This window comes from Apodemus sylvaticus, chromosome 7, assembly GCF_947179515.1.
Source record: "Apodemus sylvaticus chromosome 7, mApoSyl1.1, whole genome shotgun sequence".
Lineage (NCBI taxonomy): Eukaryota > Metazoa > Chordata > Mammalia > Rodentia > Muridae > Apodemus > Apodemus sylvaticus.
This window is the reverse complement of record NC_067478.1, coordinates 36,121,685-36,137,619: the sequence shown is the minus strand read 5'-3', so window position 1 is coordinate 36,137,619 and position 15,935 is coordinate 36,121,685.

The window sequence follows — 15,935 nt, the reverse complement described above, 5'->3', positions numbered from 1 at the left end:
AGCTTCTCTTCATGTTGAGCATATATTCATATTTATTAATTCTTAGAGTTGCCTGTTTATAATTTTTGCCCAGTTTTCAATGGCTTTATTAACTTATAAGAAGTCTGAAAATTTTAATATGTGACAGATTTTTTTAGTTCATTTCTTATCTTCTAAAATTGTTTATGCCTTCATTAATTACAAGTATTTAAAAGTTCTGTGCAATCAACTGTATTGAACACTGGCTGTTCCATTTCTGTTTTGTTATAAGTCTGCTTGCTTAGTGCTGTCTTACTGTATGTAATTTAGTCCTTCTTTTCAATGACTCTTCTTTCTAACTTGGCCTGATTTGAGTCTAGCTAAAACATGTCAGATACTATGTTTCTTCTGGTTGACTCTAGGAGGGGCTCAGAAAAGTTTCTGCTGCACTGTGTACGACTTACATGAAGACAAATGTCTTCTAGCCCAGAGGCCATAAATGAGCCTATGGCAAAGAACCTCACAAGCTCTATAGGTTTACACTATGTTCCCATTGTATAGCCCAACATGAGAAAGACACAGAATATTTGCTACTCAAAAATCTAACTCCTAACTAACATATTGTGTGAATTATCTGGGAGTCACAGAGATATTAGCATATATATAGTAGGTAAACTCTACCTAATAGGGGTATGTAAGAACATCTCTCTCTCTCTCTCTCTCTCTCTCTCTCTCTCTCTCTCTCTCTCTCTCTCTCTCTCTCTCTCACACACACACACACACACACACACACACACACACACCATTCAAGAATCTCCTATGCAGGTTCTCAGATCTCTTCTTTTACAGCTGGGAGTTTATGTTGTCATGAGAGAAGAGGTGTTTGAAAGTGGAATTGTAAACATTTCTGATAAACTTGAAGATTTACATGGAAAATATTTCTGATAAAATTGAAGAAATATATATAAAAACGTGTTAAAATTAAAGATTATCATGAAAATTATACAGATAAAATGATAGGCATGAAGATAATTCTAAGTTGATTGAAGTTGGAATTATAAACATTTTCAGATAAAATTGAAGATTTACCAGAAAATATTTCTGGTAAAATTCAAGAAATATATAGACAAACATGTTAAAATTGACTATTTTGTGGAAAATTTTACATATTAAATGGTAGATATAAAAAGTCTTTCTGCACAGTACCCCATCTCCAGGCAGTGCAGGAGGCCAGCTGTGCACCCAGAGGCCAGCAGGGAGGAGGCAGCTTGCACTGGTGAGTCCCACCCTGCAGAGCAGAGGATCCAGTCCTGAGGCCTCTGTCAGGTGCCTTATTTTTTTATGATTGAAAATAAAATTTTCATGCCATCTGCAAATAGTGATAATTTGACTTCTTCCATTCCAATTTGTATCCCCTTGACATCCTTATGTTGTCTAATTGCTCTAGCTAGAACTTCAAGTACTATATTGAAAAGATATGGAGAGAGAGGACATCCTTGTCTAGTCCCTGATTTTAGTGGGATTGCTTCAAGTTTCTCTCCATTTAGTTTGATGTTTGATACCAGTTTGGTGTATATTGCTTTAATGATGTTTAGGTATGGGCCTTGAATTCCTGTTCTTTCCGAGACTTTTAGCATGAAAGGATGCTGAATTTTGTCAAGTGCTTTTTCTGCATCTAATGAGATGATCATATGGTTTTTTTCTTTGAGTTTGTTTATGTAGTGGATAGCATTGATGCATTTCCTTATATTGAACAGATGACATGATTGTCTACTTAAGTGACCCGATAATCTCTACCAGAGAACTTCTACAGCTGATAACCGACTTCAGCAAAGTGGCTGGTTATAAAATCAACTCAAGCAAATCAGTTGCCTTCCTATACTCAAAGGATAAGCAGGCTGAGAAAGAAGTTAGGGAAATGACACCCTTCACAATAGCCACATGTGATATAAAGTATCTTGGTGTGACTCTAACCAAACAAGTGAAAGATCTATACGACAAGAACTTCAGGTCTCTGAAGAAGGAAATCGAAGACCTCAGAAAATAGAAAAATCTGCCATGCTCATGGATCGACAGGATTATTATAGTTAAAATGGCCATCTTGCCAAAAGCGATCTACAGATTCAATGCAATACCCATCAAAATCCCAACTCATTTTTTCACAGAGTTAGAAAAAGCAATTCTCAAATTCATTTGGAATAACTAAAAACCCAGGATAGCTAAAACTATATTCACAACAAAAGAAATTCTGGGGGAATCAGTTTCCCTGACTTCAAGCAATACTACAAAGCAAAAGTGTTAAAAACTGCATGGTATTGGTACAGTGACAGACAAGTGGACCAATGGAATAGAATTGAAGATCCAGAAATGAATCCACACACCTATGGTTACTTGATCTTCGACAAAGGTGCCAAAAACATCCACTGGAAAAAAGATAGCCTTTTCAACAAATGGTGCTGGTTCAATAGGATGTCAGCATACAGAAGAATGTGAATTGATCCATTCTTATCTCCAAGTACTAAACTTCACTCCAAGTGGATCAAGGACCTCCATGTAAAACCAGACACACTGAACCTAATAGAAAAGAAACTGGGGAAGACCATTGAGGACACGGGCACAGGGGAAAAGTTCCTGAACAGATCACCAATAGCTTATGCTCTAAGATCAAGAATTGACAAATGGGACCTCATAAAATTACAAAGTTTCTGTAAGGCAAAGGACGCTGTTAAAAGAATAAAATGGCAACCATCAAAGTGGGAAAGGATATTCACCAACCCTACATCTGATAGAGGGCTAATATCCAATATATACAAAGAACTCAAGAAGTTAGACCCCAGGGAACCAAATAACCCAATTAAAAATGGGGTACAGATCTAAATAAAGAATTTTCACCTGTAGAAATTCGGATGGCCAAGAGGCACCTTAGGAAGTGCTCAACTTCATTAGTCATTAGGGAAATGCAAATCAAAACAACCCTGAGATTTCACCTTACACCAGTCAGAATGGGTAAGGTCAAAAACTCAGAAGACAGCAGGTGTTGGTGAGGATGTGGAGAAAGAGGAACACTCCTCCACTGCTGGTGGGGCTGTAAGATGGTACAACCACTTTGGAAATCAGTCTGGTGGTTCCTCAGAAATCTGGACATGACTCTTCCGGAAGACCTTGCTATACCTCTCCTGGGCATATACCCAAAGGATTCCCTGGCATGCAATAAAGACACATGCTCCATTATGTTCATAGCAGCCCTATTTGTAGTAGCCAGAAGCTGGAAAGAACCCAGATGCCCCTCAAAGGAGGAATGGATACAGAAAATGTGGTATATTTACACAATGGAACATTGCTCAGAAATTAGAAACAATGAATTGACAAAATTTTTAGGCAAATGGTTTGATCTGGAAAATATCATTCTAAGTGAAGTAACCCAATCACAAAAGAGTACACATGGAATGCAATCTCTGATAAGTGGATATTAATTAGCCCAGAAGCTCTGAATACCCACAACACAAGTCGCATAACAAATGACTCCAATGAAGAAATATGGAGAGGGTCCTGATCCTGGAAAGGACTGATCTAGCATTGGAGCGGAATATAAGGACAGAGAAAAAGGAGGGAGGTGATTGGAGATTGGATGGAGAGAAGAAGGTTTATGGAACATATGGGGAGGAGGATCTGGGAAAGGAGAAATCATTTGGAATGTAAACAAAGAATATAGAAAATAAAAATATTAAAAAAAAGAAAAATTTTTCTCATAAAGTGGGGTTTAACATTAACAGCTGTGCATTGTTGGGTTAGATGCACTGCAGACAACAAATTCCTTTAATATATAGACACAATCCATTATTTCTCTGACTCTAGAGAACCTTGACCAATACAGAAGTTGGTACTAGGGAGTAGGGCATTATTGCGATAGGCTTTTTCAATTTTTTATTTGGAGAAATGTTGACCTGGTGATTTTGGATGTGGAAAGCACTGGAGTGCTTTAAGTTGGGCTTAGTGAACCATTCTAGTAGGAATATGGAAGACATTGCTGCTGAGGGTGATTTGAACTCTGGGAGAAGGATTTCAGTATGAGGCCTAGAAGCTGCTCTTGTGATATTTAGAGAATAAGTGTGGCTGCCTTTTGCCCTAGTCTTAAGAATCTGCCTGAGGGTAGGTTGAAGAGGTTCATATTAATTGCTTTGACAAAGGAAGTATCAAAAATACCCAGCATAGACTTTGTTCCCTGGTTAAGTCTCATGAAGAACATTTTGAACAAGCACAGCAAACATAGAAAGGAAAAATATAAAATGCATTATTCAAGTTTTAAAGGGGCACCAGCTGGCCAGTGGTGGTGCACACCTTTAATCCCAGCACTTGGGAGGCAGAGGCAGGTACATTTCTGAGTTAGAGGCCAGCCTGGTTTACAGAGTGAGTTCCAGGATAACCAAAGCTGTACAGAGAAACTCTGTCTCAAAGAAAAAGGGGGGGTGGTGTGGTGAAATGGAGCTTGATTGTGAGTTCAAGGATATTACATTGTGATATTCAAGGGTGAACTTGGGGCAAGATCCCTCCCCACTAAGTTTAGATCCAGGCATGGTGATATATGCCTTTAATCCCCACATTAAGAAGACAGAGCCACATAGTTCTCAGAGATCAATCTACAGTGCAAGTTCCAGTACAGGCAAGTTTAGGCAGGGAAGGAGGTAGAAAACAGAAAGCTTGTGATAATGAAATAGAACAAGGGGGCCATGCCCCATCGCCTGCAAGCAGCAGAACTCGGCAGCTTCTGCCCCTTAGACCTGGCTTTAGAGTCAGATATAGAAGGGACTACTGGGATAATAGATGTTGGTTAGCTGGAGTTAAGAAATTAGCAGTAATTAAGAAAAGACCAGCATCACTGTGGTGAAATCCGCTGGAAAGTGTTTTCTGAGAGCAGAAAGAAGTTGTGTTCCAGAGATAGCCAAGGCTGTACCTGGTACTGCAGCTGGATTTGGTAGTGTGCAATAACTCAGGTATTACAGAATTTGAAGGTATGAAGGAGTTGTGAAGAGAAGCTGAGACTTGGTACTGTTAGAGGCCAGAAAAGGCCATTGGTGAAGGTGCAGGCTCAGTAGCAATTGATGGCCCAGGATTGAAGGGATCATGCAAAGAAGTTGAGGCTGGGCTCCATGAAGGCTATTGGTGAAGCCTAATTGTGGTGGAAGACCCATCCTGTTGGAGATACCAGTACCATGGGATGACCCCACCAAGGACAGCAGCAGCAATGGAGTGGAGTGGAGTCAACCTAGAGTGCTACAGAGGGCAGAGCTGGAGATGGGACCCAAGCCCTTTGGAGGAGCCCCGAAGATCATGTGTAGATCTCAGACATTGAAACAAGAATCTGTGAAGTTGCCTTGGATACACCAAGATGTATCCAAGATGTCAGAACCTTGAGGTACCTGCCAAGGAAAGTGGTTAACACAGAGTAGAACCAGCTCAAGAGAATGAAGTTTGTTGCTGCTGATTATCAGATCTGCCAAGAGCAGTCAACAACGATGAAAGGAATTGGAGATGTGAAGTGTGCTTTGATATCAAACATGGAGATGTGAAGTTTTGAGGGTGCTCAGCTGGTTTTCTGTCTTGCTTTGGCCCAGTATTTTTAACTTTATATGGGATTATATAGTTAAGAGACTGCATAAATCTCAGAAGAGACTTTGAACTTTTTAACATTGTCACAACTGTTACAGACTGGAGACTTTTGAAGTAGGATTAAATGTATTTTGCATTATACTATGGCTTGGTATAGGCTCTTTAGACTCATGTGTTTGAACAAGCCTATGTGATGGTTTGAATATGACTAACCCAGGGGGTAGCACTATTGGGATCTGCTGTCTTGTTGAAAAAGATGTGGCCTTATTAGAGGAAGTGTGTCCCTGTTGGGTTGGGCTTTGAGACCCTCCTTCTAGCCATGTGGGAGCCAGTGTGCTCTTGGCTTCCTTTGGATGAAGATGTGTAGAACCCTCAGCTCCTCCAGGGACATGCCTGCCTGGAAGCTACTCTGCTTGATGATGGACTGAACCTTTAACTTGTAATCCAGCCCCAATTAAATGTTGTACCTATAAGAGTTGTCTTAAGTCATGGTGTCTCTTCACAGCAATGGAAACCCTAACCAAGACACTAAGCATATGGCTTTTTGTTTTAGTTTGTTTGTTTTGCTTTTTGTTTTGTATTTTAAGATAGGGTCTCACCATGTAGCCTTGGCTGGGCTGAAACTCTCCTCGTATATAGATGTCTCAGGCCTCAAAATCATAGAAATAAGCCTTCTGTTGTCTCTCTGTGCTGGGATTATAGCTGTGTGCCTTCACATCCAGCTTAATTATATCTTTTTGAAGGACACAATGTGTGACAACTACTACATCAATTCTGGGTGTTTTTTTGTTGTTGTTGTTGTTTGTTTGTTTGTTTTTTGAGACAGGGTTTCTCTGTGTAGCCCTGGCTGTCCTAGAACTCACTCTGTAGACCAGGCTAGCCTTAAACTCAGAAATCCGCCTGCCCCTGCCTCCCAAGTGCTGGGATTAAAGGTTTGTGCAACCACCTCCCGACAAAGATGTATTTATTTTATTATATGTAAGTATACTGTGGCTGTCCTCAAACACTCCAGAAGAAGGTGTCAGATCCCATTACAAATCATTATGAGCCATCATGTGGATGCTGGGATTTGAACTCAGGACCTTTGGAAGAGCAGTCGGTGCTCTTAACCACTGAACCACCTCAACAGCCCAATTCTGGTCTTATTAATCAAGTATATGAGTAATGTCCCCCATGTTAAAACCGTCATTAGTTATGTTTTCTGTTCCTAACACCAAACATACCCCAAGTGATGTCATGGGGGTGGAGCTGGAGTCCCAAAAGTGAGCATTCTTAAAGCTAGGTCCAGTGCACCACAAGAATTATTGTCGGGCTTAGAAGAACGTCCAGTCCTGTGGTTGTCAGAACCATGGAGGTGAGGGAACAAAAGATTAATAAGTGACTGAAGCCCTGAAAGCCCTATTTAAGACTGATCTTAAAGCAGGATCCTCTTTTTGTCTCAGTAGTTCACCCCACATCGATATATGGGCACTACACTGATTAAACTCACTGGATTTGAATATATAAATAATTTAGGAAGGATGACAAGAATTTGGGAGGGAGGCTGGAGGAGATGTGATGTTAGGGTGGGCCTTCTAAGAAATGAGCAAGGAAAAGTTGGGGGAAGGAAAGAGGGAACTGGAAGAGATAGAGATTTCAAAGACTAACAGTGTCAAGTAACCTGGACCCTTAGGGGTTCCCAGAGACTGAACCATCAACCAAATAACATACATGGGCTCTACCAAGCCCCCACCCCAACCCCTGCCCACGTATATTGTAAATATTCAGCTTGGTCTTAATGTGGGTCCCCAAACACCTGTAGCAGGGCCTGTCCCTGAATCTGTTACCTAACTGAGGATTTTGTTCCTCTAACTTGTCTGCCTTGCCTGGCTTCATTGGGCCAGGATGTGCCTAGCCCTGTAGTGACTTGATGTGCCAGGGCAGGAGATAGCCAAGGGAAGGCCTCCACCTCTCAGAGGATAAGCTGAAGGGGGATGGAAGGAGGGAATGTTTGAGGGAGACTGGAAGGAGGCAGAATTGATTTGGATGTAAAGTGAAGAAAATATTTTAAAAAGTAATGAAAGAAAACAAGTCTTCAATAAACAAAGCGAGGTACATGCCCACCGAGAGTACATATATTGACCATTCTGAAGACTTCTTCACGATTTGAGAACCTCAGTAGAAATGTCAGGCTTACACATCCCAGAACTGTAACATGAAGTGCTTGCTGTTTCCTTCCTGGCAAGTGTTTCTGGCTCTAGTGCTTTCAAAGGTTCTAACAAAATATAGTTTGCTTATTTGTTTGTTTGTTCCCCGTGAGACAATTCTTAAAATTGCATTCTCCTAATATCATACATTTTTTAAAATCTACATTTCAAACACTGCCCCTCCTCCCAGTCCCCTACACAAAGTCCCACCCTATCCCATCCTCCTTCCCCTTCTCCTGTGAGATGGTGAGACCATCCTGGGTATCCCCCAATACTGGAATATCAAATCTCTGCAGGGTTAGATGAATCTTCTCCTACTGCAGCCAGAAAAGGCAGTCCTGTTAGGGACCAGATTCTACTGACAGTCTTCAGGGACAACCAACCCTCCCATCTCCAGTTGTTAGGGGACCCACATGGAAACTGTGCTACACATGTTACCCATGTGCCAGGGCCTCAAACCAGTCTGTGTATGCTCTTAGATTGGTGTCTCAGTTTATGAGAGCTTCTAGGAGTCCAGGTTTGTTGTCTCTGTTGGTCTCTGTGAAGTTCCTATCCTATTTAGGGCCTTTAGTCCTTCAGCTAGCTATTCCATAAGATTCCCAACCTCCTTCCATTTTTTCTCCTCTCTCTATCTATATGTTTCAGTCAGCTGCTGGGTATAGCATCTCAGAGGACAGTTATGCTAGGCTTCTATCTGCAAGCATAATAGTGTATCATTAATAGTGTCAGTAAATGTTGCTTGTCTATGGGATGGGTTTCAAGTTGAGCAGGTTGTTGGTTGGCCATTCCTTCAGTCTCTGTTCCACCTTTGTCCCTGCATTTTTTTTAGACAGGACAAACTGTTGGGTCAAAAGTTTTGTGTATGTGGTGGGGTTGGGTGGCATGCGTGTGTGTGTGTGTGTGTGTGTTTGTGTGTGTGTGTGTGTGTGTGCGTTGCTGTCCTCATCCCTCTACTGAGGATCCTGCATGGCTACTCGAGGTGTCCTCTTCTGGTTTAATGACCCCACTGATAGACATCTAGGCCAAGGTCACCTGCATTGACTCCTGGGAGCCTTCCCCATCCCAAATCTCTGGCACTTCCTAAAGATTTCCCCACCACCTTACCACCCTTTTTCATTTTGATTTTGTTAATTTGGGTGTTCTGTGTCTGTCAGCTCATCTGAATAAGAGTTTGCAATCTCACTGATTTTCTCAAAGAACTAAAGAATTGCTCCCTTTGTTTCTATTTTATTGATTTCAGTCTTCAGTTTATTTCATACCATGTACTACCTTTTAAGTGTGATTTCTTCTTTTCGTTCTAGAGCTTTTAGGTGTGCTATTAAGTTGCTAGTATAAGATTTTTCTCTAGGGTTTCTCTGTATAGCCTTGACTGTCCTGGAATTGGATCTGCAGACCAGGCTTGCCCTTGAGCTCAGAGACCCACCTGCCTCCCAAGTGATGGAATTAAAGGTGTGAGACTACACCACTGGGCTTCTCTCTAGTTTTTTTTTTTTGTTTTTTTTTTTTTTTTTTTTTTTTTTTTTTTGTGGACACTTGGTGCTGTGACCTTGCCCTTTAGAACTTCCACCTTTATCAAGTCCCATAATCTTGGGTATGATGTATATTCATTTCTAGTCAATTCTATGGAGTAATTAATTTCTTTACTTCTGTCTTCATGCAGTAGTAAATTGTACAGTTTCCATGTGTTTGTGAGATTTCTGTTGTTTCTTTTGTTGTTGATATGAAGCTTTATTCTGTGATGGCCTCATAGGATACACTGAGTTATTTCAATTTTCCTGTATCTGTTGAAACTGACTTTGTGTCCAAGAATGTGGTCAATTTTAGAGCAAGTTCCATGAGGTGCAGAGAATGTGTATTTGTTTGTGTTTGGGAAAAAATGTTTAAATGAACACTAGCACACAATGGGCCAAGTTTTACTTAGTACACGGGCCTTTGAAAGAAATTTTCACATTAAATGCCACTGGATGTCAATATTATCTAAGTATGAAACACAAAACCTAGGGAAAATTATAGTTTATAAAAGCACATATAAAATTTTGGTTTTATTTATCTTTAAGTAGTTTCATATGGTGTTTGATTGGTTGGTTGTTGTGTTCTGTGTTTTTTTTTTTAGGGTTTGTTTGTTTGTTTTTGAAAACAGGCTCTCTTTTATGTAGCTCCTGCTGTCCAGGAATCAGTTATGTAAATTGGGCTTAAATTAACACATTCACTTGCCTCTGGCTCCAAAATCCTGGGATAAAAGGTGTGTACCACAATGCTCAACCAATATTTGTTTTTATTACCAAAATCTTAAGTAAAATACCCCTCCTAAGGTTTTAAATGCACATAGTGACAACCATGTAATGAAAATAAAGCAGCTTTAGAGAAATTGGAAGGCAGAGACATGTAGAGCTCTCAGTTCTAGTACAGCCTGGTTGACAAAATGAATTAAAGATCAGCCAGGGCTACACAGAGAAACCATATCTCAAAAGACAGAGAGAGAGAGAGAAAGAGAGAGAGAGAGAGAGAGGGGGGGGTTTAGAAAGGAAGTAAAAGAAAGGAGAGAGAGAAAGGAAGAAAGGAAACAAAGAATCAAAGAAACAAAGACACAAAGAAACATACAGGAAGGAAGGAAGGAAGGAAGGAAGGAAGGAAGGAAGGAAGGAAGGAAGGAAGGAAGGAAGGAAGGAAGGAAGGAAAGAAGGAAAAGAAAGAAAAGAAGAAAGTGCTTTCATGGAAATGTACAACTCTGGTTCATTACTTGGAAGAGATTTGTGAATTAATTCGAACAGCTGGCCACTGTCATTTCTAGATGGCTCCTCAGAGAGGATGGTCTAGATGAATTTTTGAAGATCAGGTCTTTATTGTTCTAGATGAGTTACTTTCTTACCTTGGTGTAATGGGTCCACAGATGACACCCACAACTGAGTGTGCACCAATAATTCAGCCTGCTAAGCTGACTGACCTGGTAATACCCCTTTGTCTTTATATTATATAGAATCAGATATTGAACTCTGGGCACTGGATTCAGTTTTGGTAAGAGCAAAGGGGAGAAGAAAATGTACATTTTTGACAATATCCTGAGTTGTTTAGGGGTTCCTATAGAACCCCCTTGGACAACAACTGATTTAGAAGAAAGCCATTCTCAGTGCTGGAAGCTTCAGCTGGTGACAAGAGATGTCCAGTTGAGGCTGCCTCCCCATTATTTAGGAGTCCATTCATTTAGATCACTTCATATATGTATATACAAAAGGAAGCGTTTCCTGTATTAGGTTCCCATGCTATGATTCAAATAGCCCTTAATTTTAGCTGTCTCTCCCCATATTCTCAGTTTTCCCTGTCCTCCTGTCCCTTCTCTACTTGATCTTCTCATTCAAGCCCTATCATGCATTCATCTATAACTACCTATTACAAGTTCCTTTTCCTTGAAGTGACTAAGTATCTGTCCCCTTACTCTATATGTAACTGCTGAGTTCATACAGATTATACCTCATGTTTACAAGGGGCTTATAACCACTTATAAATTAGCAGTTAAAATCCACCTCCAAGATCAATGGAACAGGATTGAAGATCCAGAAATGAACCCACACACCTATGGCCACTTGATCCTTGACAAAGAGGCTGAAAACATCCAATGGAAAAAAGATAGCCTTTTCAACAAATGGTGCTGGTTCAACTGAAGGTCAGCATGCAGAAGAATGCGAATTGATCCATCCTTGTCTCCTTGTACTAAGCTCAAATCCAAACGGATCAAGGACCTCCACATAAAGCCAGACACTCTGAAGCTAATAGAAAAGAAACTGGGGAAGACCCTTGAGGACATCGGTACAGGGAGAAAGTTTCTGAACAGAACACCAATAGCGTATGCTCTAAGAGCAAGAATTGACAAATGGGACGTCATAAAATTGCAAAGTTTCTGTAAGGCAAAGGACACCATCAAGAGGACAAATCGGCAACCAACAAATTGGGAAAAGATCTTCACCAATCCTACATCAGATAGAGGGCTAATATCCAATATATATAAAGAACTCAAGAAGTTAGACTCCAGAAAACCAAACAACCTTATTAAAAATGGGGTACAGAGTTAAACAAAGAATTCTCACCTGAAGAACTTCGGATGGTGGAGAAGCATCTTAAAAAATGCTTAACTTCATTAGTCATTAGGGAAATGCAAATCAAAACAACCCTAAGATTTCATCTTACACCAGTCAGAATGGCTAAGATTAAAAATTCAGGAGACAGCAGGTGTCGGAGAGGGTATCGAGAAAGAGGAACACTCCTCCACTGCTGGTGGGGTTGCAAATTGGTACAACCACTCTGGAAATCAGTCTGGCGGTTCCTCCGAAAACTGGGCACCTCACTTCCAGAAGATCCTGCTATACCACTCCTGGGCATATACCCAGAAGACTCCCCACCATGTAATAAGGATACATGTTCTACTATGTTCATAGCAGCCCTATTTATAATTGCCAGATGCTGGAAAGAACCCAGGTATCCCTCAACAGAAGAGTGGATGCAAAAAATGTGGTATATCTACACAATGGAGTACTATTCAGTCATTAGAAACAATGAATTCATGAAATTCTTAGGCAAATGGATGGAGCTAGAGAATATCATACTAAGTGAGGTAACCCAGACTCAAAAGGTGAATCATGGCATGCACTCACTAATAAGTGGATATTAACCTTGAAAACTGGAATACCCAAAACATAATCCACACATCAAATGAGGTACAAGAAGAAAGGAGGAGTGGCCCCTGGTTCTGGAAAGACTCAGTGAAACAGTATTCGGCAAAACCAGAACGGGGAAGTGGGAAGGGGTTGGTGGGAGGACAGGGGAAGAGAACGGGGCTTACGGGACTTTTGGGGAGTGGGGGAGCTAGAAAAGGGAAATCATTTGAAATGTAAATAAATTATATCGAATAAAAAAAAAAAGATACCAGAAAGAAAAATCCACCTCCAAATGGAAAAAATGCTATGTGTGCCTTTCTGTGTCTGGGTTACCTCAATTTAACTTTATAGTTCATTGTATTTGCCTGCAAGTACTTTTTCCATTAATTAATTTATTCACTTTACATCCCTATCAAGGTCCCTAGTCCTGATCCTCCTCTCAGAGAGTCCCTCTCCCTCTCCCTCTCCCTCTCCCTCTCTCTCTCCCTCTCCCTCCCTCTCCCTCTCTCTCTCTCTCTCTCTCTCTCTCTCTCTCTCTCTCTCTCTCTCTCTCTCTCTGAGGCCAGGCAAAGCACCCAGTTGGAGAAATGGATCCCACAGACAGGCTAGAGATTTAGGAACAGCCCCAGCTCCAGTTGTTGGGAGGCCCCAAATGGAGACTGAGCTGCATATATGCTGGGGGCCTCTGTCCAGCCTGTGTAAGCACTTTGCTTGGTGGCTCAGTTTCTGAGAGCACCTCAATGGTCCAGGTTAGCTGACTCTTGGTTTTCCTGTGGAGTTCCTATCCCAGTCAGGGCCTTCCATCCTTCCCCTCCCGCAACTCTTCAATAAGAGTCCCCAAGCTCTGTCCAATGTTTGGCTCTGTGTCCCTGCATCTCTTTAAGTCAGCTACTGTGTGAAGCCTCTCAGAGGACAGTTATGCTAGGCTCCTGTCTGTAGGCATAATAGAGTGTAATTGGTAGTGTTTGCCCATAGGCTGCGTCTCAAGTTGGGCTGGTTACGGGTAGACCATGCCCTCAATTTCTGCTCCATCTTTGGCCCTCTTTTTTAGGCCAAATTTTGGGTCAAAAGTATGTAGGTGAATTGGTATCCTTATCCCTCTACTGGAGGTCCTATTTTGGTACAGGAGGCAGCCTCTTCAGGCTCTCTCCTATATATTCCCAATGCTATGAATCTCAGCTAAGGTTACGCACAGTGATTCCTGGGAGCCTCCCCAATCCCAGGTCTCTGGCATGCCCTAGAGATGCTCCCACCCCCATCCCAGCCAACTACAGATTTCTATTCAAGATCCTGGATCTCTCTCTCTTGTCTCTCCCATACCTGATCCTGAACCATTTCCTTCACTGTCCCCTCTCTCAGCCAGTTCTCCTGTCCCTCTGCCTCCTATGACTATTTTATCTTCCCCCTCTAAATGAAATTCAAGCATCCTTGCTTGGGCCTTCCTTCTTGTTTTGCGTTTTTGTGTCTATGGAGTATATCATATGTTTATTGTGAAAATTCCTTTCAAAAGGTTCATAGGCTAAGTTAAACTTTGCCAATTGTGTGGTAAAAGTTGAAAGTGAGTGAATTACTATATCATGGTGGGGAAACCAAGGTTGTAAGAAGAGCAAAAGAAAATGCCACAAAAGAGAGTACTGCTAATCTTGGGGTTACTCCCAAAATTTTGTATTTTTTTAAAATTTATGTATTTTATATGAGTACATTATAGCTGTCTTCAGACACACCAGAAGAGGGCATCCAATCTCATTACAGATGATTGTGAGCTACCATGTGGTTGCTGTGGAACTCAGGACCTCTGGAAGAGCAGTCAGTGCTCTTAACCACTAAGCCATCTCTCCAGCCCTTGTATTATTTTTAATGAAGCATAGAGCATGTTTTTGTCGTTCTGCACTTAGCTTGGTCCACTTATGACCCTCTAATGTGTTGTAAAACAGCCAAGAAGACCCACAGAAGAAGCTAGCATGATGAAACTACTTGATCTTGGATTTTCAAACTAAAAAAGAAAATGTCATCACAGATCCTCACAGACTACTATCAGCCCATGGGTTTATGTCTAATAAATACTCAAATATTTGTTGTTAAAGTTATATTTAATATTGCCTGTATCTATATATATAATGCATGAGTTGGTATGTCTCTATGTATTATAATTTTGTATAAAACTGGAAATACTATAAAAAACATTTAACATCTATTTTTTCGATGAGATACATTCACATGATAAAAAGCATACCCCAAAATGATTCCTTGTGGTTTTTCCCACATTTGATTTTTCTACAATTAACTGGGGAATCAAGGGAGGCTTCTCTTCTGTATGAATGTGCTGATAAATGGCTAATCACGCAAATCTGAAAGATTCTCTGTATTCATAAAATGAATTACCAATAATGACCTCTTGGTAATATAATGAAAACAGATCACAGTTGGGAAGACTAAACATTACACTTTTATTTCTCACTAACAGACCAGATACATGGCACAGAGATAAAGGATAAAGACCTGTTTTCATCAAACAATTCTTAGCTGGGCAGTGATGGTGCACATCTGTAATCCCAGCACTCTGGGAGGCAAAGGCAGGTGGATTTCTGAGTTCGAGCACAGCCCGGTATACAGAGTGAGCTTCTGGACAGCCAGGGCTATACAGAGAAACCTGTAAGAAACAAAAACAAAAAAAAACAAAAAAACAAAACAAACAAACAAAACCCAAACAATTCTTAACTTACAGTAACTTTCTCCTACCAACTTTTACAAAGATGTCCTTAGGGTCATGACATAACAAAGAAACTGAAACCACTACCTGCTATCTTTCAGGCTGCGGGGTCTAGTACTACTCACCACTTGCGTTCAGAGTCTCCCAGCAGAGCGCATTTAATTTGTGATGGCCACAACCAAAAGCTGAAAGTTGCAACCTATTTCCAGAGATAAGAAAATAGTCTCTGGAGCACATGTAATTACTCTCCTACCCAGTATTATTTCTTTGTATACATTTTGTGATGTATGTTAATGATTGGTTTCTTTTGTTGGTATTGGTTTTTAATATTTTTAACTTATACACTTTACATCCCACTCACCACCCCCCTCCAGGTCACCTCCTCCTACAATCCTTCCTCCATCACCTCATCCTGTTCTCCTCTGGGAGTGGGTGGGAGACCCCTGCGTATACCTCCCCAAACCCTGGCACTTCAATTCTCTGCACAACTAGGCACTTCCCCTCCCACTGAGGCCAGACAAGGCAGTCCAGTTAGGAGAACATATCCCGAGTACAGGCAACAGGTTTGGGATAGCCCCTGCTCCAGGTATTCAGGACCCACATGAAGACCAAGCTGCTCATCTGCTACATATGGCGGGGAGGCCTAGGTCCAGCCTGTGTATGTTCTTTGGTTGATGGTTCAGACTCTGAGGACCACAAGGGTACAGGTTAGTTGACTCTCTTAGTCTTCCTGTGGAGTTCCTATCCCCTTCTGCCCCATAATCATCCCTCCTCTTCTTCTATAAGAGTCCCCAAGCTCCATCCACTGTTTGACTATGGGTGTCT